The sequence below is a fragment of the Mchenga conophoros genome, linkage group LG11, assembly GCF_057382185.1.
Source record: "Mchenga conophoros isolate Kocher_MC1m ecotype Shallow Benthic linkage group LG11, M_conophoros_male_GT1.1, whole genome shotgun sequence".
Classification (NCBI taxonomy): Eukaryota; Metazoa; Chordata; class Actinopteri; order Cichliformes; family Cichlidae; genus Mchenga; species Mchenga conophoros.
Window position 1 is genome coordinate 38,920,647 of NC_140536.1, and position 6,217 is coordinate 38,926,863.

Consider the following 6,217-nt stretch of genomic DNA (forward strand, 5'->3'; position numbering starts at 1 on the left):
TCCAGCTCCCGTTTTTCCTCGATGACAACTCGTACCTTTCCACTCCCCTTTTTCTCCCTCCTCGCTCACAGACACATAACGTGTATGGCAGTCCATTCTCCCTGCAGCACGGACTACACTGCCCATGATGCAACATTCTTTAGAGCTATGCTTGTAGCATTCTGCCTGTTAGCTTAGCACAACAACAACAACAACGAAAAGGCGCTCTCTCACCCAGGAAACACGCAGAGAGAGAGAGAGCGTCGCCCTGTAACCATGGCAACCGTAACGCTGCCGCCTGGAACAACAGAACGTAGCTGTCAAACAAAACCCAAACAGTCCTGACCCGCGACAAAATGAAACAGGAAAGTACCGCAGTGTAATCCATTTATTTCAACAAAGTAACTGTATTCTGAATACCACCTTTTTAAACGGTAACTGTAACGGAATACAGTTACTCATATTTTGTATTTTAAATACGTAACGGCGGTACATGTATTCCGTTACTCCCTAACACTGATCACGAGTGAGTTCAGTCTGTAAATGCAGGTGACTGTTCAGGACTGGCGAATCAGTGCTGGTACAGGAGCAAGAAAACAGGAAATAAAGTTTTCTTCAAAAAATCTCTTCCAGCTGTTTCAGTATTGGCCTCCGTGTAATCTGAGTAAACCATGAGTAAACCATGTGACCCTGGCTGTCAGCTGCCAGGGTCACATGGTGCTACAGACCACACGGCTGCTCAGTGTCTAGTTTCATTAAAGTAGCTAATGCGTCCAATCAGAGCCCAAAACAGCCGTGATGTTTCAAATTAAAATGCTTATACTGTTAGTGACGTGCACGTAATGAAACAGGAAGTTACTGTGACACACTCTTACCTCACAGTGTTTGAGTTGAATGGGAGCTGGGATACCCCCACCCTGGTCCTCATAAAGATGGACGATGATGATTTACTGAAGATTGAACTGAAACCGTTTAAAGCAGTTCTCTGCTCTCCGGTTTGAGAGCATCACTCTCAGGTATCTCGCTCGTCTTCACGGCGCTCTGTGTGCTGGAATAAACCTGCAGGTTAAGCAGATGTGAGTTAGTCACGCCTCTTAGTGAATGCCAATGATATGACTCAGGCCGAGCAGGTCCCTTCATCAGTCTCAGGTAAGAAGAAGGGTCAATTTCAAGATCCTGCTCCTTCCTTTCAAAGCGCTTCATAACCGCGCTCCTCCATATTTATGTGATCTTCTCCGTACGTACTCCGCTCTCCTTCAGCTTCCTTTCTGTCTGCTCACCTGACTTCCATGGGACTCGGAGCCTTCAGTCATTTTGCCCGACAATTTGGATGCACCTCCACCAGATCTACAAACTCTCACCACTTTTATTATTTTTTTATTAAGAGTTTTTTCTTTTTAATACATATAAACAAAAAGAGAAGAAAAGGATTACAGACGTTCTGTACATTCGGGGTAATTAGCCACTTAAGGCTGTGAAATATAGAAGAAAGAAAGAAATATAAACATAAGCATAATATTTCCCCAGATAATAGAATCCCTGTAAAATGCTCCCACCCAGGTCACTGCCCTAGACCTGTACACTGTATTTCCACACCTGACATGAGGTATCCTGCACAGACAAAGGTGCATTCACAAAAGTGAGTGCTTTGGGCAGATTTTAGGGTATAGTTGGCTCAGAGTGTACAGGTCATGACCCCAGGTTAGTCTGCCCTCACTGAGCTTTGATTGCACTGTGTTGAGGAGCGTCCATGTTTAAATTTAAACGGTCAGGAAGGGAGCAGTAGCAGATTTGACCCTGCTGCCACCACCTGGGAGCTTCAGGTTCCTGATAAGGACCTCAGTCATGAGATCAGGTCAGCTTCACCCCAGTTTCAGATGTTGTGCAGCTCTTTAGATGTCCTTCCAAGGTTTGCACCTTGCTGTAAACTCCGTATCTCCATCTATGATGCCATCTCTCAGCCGTAGAGCTGCGATTGTCCTCCACGCCGTTTCTGACTTTTATTTTTAGAACATTTTCTTTAGTAATTTTTGTGGTGATAAACAACCAAACAAACAGGCAACATATTAACATTCTCTGACATAAGACCATTTAAGAAAAAGAAAGAAAGAAAAACATGTCATAGGCGAGATTTATAGAGATTTACAATGTTCCAGAGTTCTTGTTCATTCACCCAAGTATCTGGCCTCTAGTGATGGGATTTCCGGCTCTTTTTAGAGAACTGGCTCCTTCGGCTCGGCTCACTAAAAAGAGCCAGCTCTTTTGGCTCCCAACCGGCTCTTCAGGTTGCTTTGTTGCTTTAATTAATTAATTATGGACAACAATATAAAATTATGCACAAAAGGAATTAGTAATGTAAAAAAACTTGGTTTTCTTTATATATATGTTTATATATAAATATTTATGTGTGTATATAAGGTAAGACAGAACTTTATTAATCCCTCGGGTGGGTTCCTCTGGGAAATTCGGAGATATATATATATATATATATATATAATTTTTTCATTCAAATAATTTAAAAAAGTTAATTTACCTGTTACTACCACATACCCAATCCGATTGTTGGTACTTGCTGGCTTGTGTAGCCACTAGGTAACAAAAGCTCAACACGGCCCCTAGCATCCTGGAGCACTTCCGTTGTGTTTTGGAGTTTGTACGTGCTTTGTCTCTAGGGGCCACTGTAAATATACTTTTATTTATTAACTCCACATAAAATGTAATAAATAAATTATAAAATACAAAAACCAACTATTTACATTTCAACTTTTAACTACTTAAATTTTCGGCTTTTTCCTTTTAAACAAATTTAAAGTGAAACAACACAAAACACTGCAAACCACAACACAATTAAATATGGAGAGAAAAAAAAGGGGGGGTGGGGGGAGAACGCCCAGATCTTTAATTAAGGGAAAGGTTGTCATTTAGAAATATTAATATCACACTCAACTGACTGCGTTTTATCTTCCCATTGCACTGATGGGTGGACAGTTGTTAGGTGCCTGTGCATGTTGTTTGTGGAGCCGGCTCTATATGATATCCTTTTCTTGTAGACTCTACACTCTGCCTTTGTTTTGTCATAAGATTGAAATGGTTCCAGACTTTGCTTCTTTTCTTGGTGTCACTCATTTTCTTTACTGCACCTTTCCAATGTAAGGGTGTTGTCTCTTGTTGCTCCCGGTTCTCTTTCTTTCCCTCTCCCTCCTGCTCTTGTTGTGTGCTACTGCTGTTGCGAGTGTAACTACCGCCCCGCCCCCTCAGCTCATCGCTGAGCAGAGAGGGGAGGGGCGCAAACGCAGGGCTCTGTTTGCCGTCTCTGCTCAGCGCAAACACAAGGGACTTGCAGCGTGAAGCGAAAAAAAGTGAAAGAGAGGGCAAGAGAAAGAAAAAAAACCCACGGAGCCGGCTCGCATCGTTCACTTCAAAGACCTGGCTCTAAGAGCCATTTCGTTCGTGACCAACCCATCACTACTAGCCACACAGTTCCATCTCTGGTAGATCCTCATCTCCAGTTTCAAGCTTGCTGTCATTCGTTCCATTGTGGGAACTCTTTTCAGTCTGTTTCCATTGTGTTGTGGATGGTGAGCTTGTTTGTTTCCATTTCACAGTTATCATTTTCTTAGCTATTAGTAAGAGTATCCGCAGAATATATTTTTCATCTCTCTAGGTTTAACTCCCAAGAGAAATATGGTTGGGTTTAGTGGAATATTTACTTGTAGGATTTTCTCTATTTCTTCTTTGATTCTTATCCAGAAACCTCGAATTATTGGACAGTCCCAAAAGATATGTGAATGCTCTCCTATTCCCCCACATTTTCTCCAACATAGTTCTGCATTGGGTTCCTTACAATATGAGGAGATAACAAGAGGTGTATTAAAAAATCTCATTTTAAACTTCCAGTCAAACTCTCCATAATTGATTACTTATTCCCTTGTGACAAGGTTTACACAGCTCTTCCCATACATTATCAGTAATAATAATATTTAGTTCTAGTTCCCATTTCTCTTTAATATGGCCTGTATTTTGGCATCACTCATTTATAAGCCTTTTGTAAATATGAGAGACATCTTTCTTAGTTGGGAGATGTTTTTCTATAATGTTAATAAATTATTCTTCTATGCTGTTGGGAAATTTATTGATCAGGTCTGTTTCTTTGTGGTTTAGGATATAATGTCTTATCTGAAGGTATCTATATAAACCTTTAGGAGGAAGTTGGAATGGTTCTTGGAGCTGGCTAAATGATTTGAGCTCTGTTCCATTAAATAACTGATTTATTGTGTAAAGGCTGCATTGGTCCGTCTACTAAAGCCACTGTCCCACACAGAAGGCAGGAATTCTATATTGCCCCTCACTGGCCCCCCAGTGTTTTCCTTATCGCTGGCCACACCTTCAGGGTATGTTTTATCCAATCATTCTCTATTTTTAGGTATTTGATCAATTTTGCATCAATGAAAGGCAATGTTAATAAGGGTACATTCTTACCGTGCTTTGTTCTATCTGAACCCGTCCAGTTTCCTGGTCCTTTCTTTTCCATGCCACCTCTGCGTTTAGCTGTGCAGCCCAGGAACAGTATTTAAAATTTGGCAGTCCCAGTCCCTCCTTTTCTTTTGAGGTCAGCAAAGTTTTAAGTCGTATTCTGGGTCTCTTTTTTTTGCCAAATGAATGTGGAAATTTGTTTATTTAACATACTGAAAGTAGAGTAGTAAACTCTTACCGGCAATGATTGAAATAAAAACAAAAGCCAGAGTAAGAGTAAGAGAGTCATCCTCACCACTTCAACCCCTCCAAATAAAGAGAGGGGTAGAATGTCCCATCGTGATATATCTTTCTTTATTTGTCCAATGACTTTGTTATAATTAGTTTCATATAGTTGCTTAGGTTTTGCTGTAAGTGTAATTCCCAGGTATCTGAATCCCTGTCTAGGCCAGCGAAAGGAAACCCTTTCATTTTAATTGCATAGGACATTCTCCAGATAGCATCATTGCCTCTGATTTATTTTCATTAATCTTATATCCTGAGATTGACCCATACCTGTGTAGGCACTCCATAAGTGCTGGGATGGAAAGAAGTGGGTTTTTAATAAAAAGTAAAGTATCATCAGCAAAAAGAGCTATCCTATTCCTCCTTCATCCTCTGTTCCTTGGATTTGCGTATTACAACGTATGGCCTCAGCCAAGGGTTCTATACTAATCGCAAAGAGGATGGGTGACAGTGAGTCCCCCTGTCTCACACCCCTTTCTATCTTGAATAGATCAGAACAGCATCCGTTAACCCTGACCTTTGACCTAGGCTCTTTATATAGAGAGTTGATCCATGTAACAAATGTTCCTCCAAATCCCATCGTTAACAGTGTTTGTTGAAGGAATATCCAGCCCACTCGATCGAACGCCTTTTCTGCATCCAGACTAAGGAACATTGATGGCATTTCATCTCTTTTTGCTATTGACTGTAGATTTAGGGCCTTCCTCTAATGAATCCTGTCTGTTCACGTTCCACTAATTTCTTTATATAATTTTGGATTCTAGTGGCTAGTATGGATGTTAAAATTTTGTAGTCTACACACAGGAGACTTATTGGTCGATAACTTGTACAATTTATGGGGTCTTTTCCTTCTTTATGTAGAACTGTAATAATAGCTTCTGACCATGACTTTGGAATATCTCCTGAATTTAGAGCATAATTATATACTTTGCAGAGTATGGGGGTAAGTTCGTTCTCAAATATTTTATAATACTCTCCAGCATATCCGTCTGCTCCTGGTGATTTGTTGTTTCTTAATTTGGCTATAGCTTCGTTTCTGACTGTTTTAGAGGCTGTGAAGATGTTTTTCCCACCACGGGAAAGATTCTGTCGTGTTCAGGTCTCAGACCTACTTCAGTGCTTTGAATCAGCTCCAGGTCTGTTACCTGCTTCATCTGTGATGAAGAGCAGACCTCACCTGTTCTGCAGTCAGTTGTGTGACTGTTTATAAAAATCTGTCACAAGCGTCTCATAGAAAACTTTAGAGCCTTGAATTGAAGCTGGAAGTCTTATTATAATTCTAATAACAATAAGAATGATGGCTTTTTGCACAGTGCTGCAGCGATGCATGCAGCTCGGACGGCGCTGTGGTTGCCTGGGAAACAGCTGGAAGCTCAGAGTGTTTCTGGGCTGTTCAGGGTTAATGTGTGTTAGAGGCCCCCACTGCTGCACTCTGACTGGCTCTTTTGTGACAGTCAAGCAGGGAGACTCCGCCTCCTGT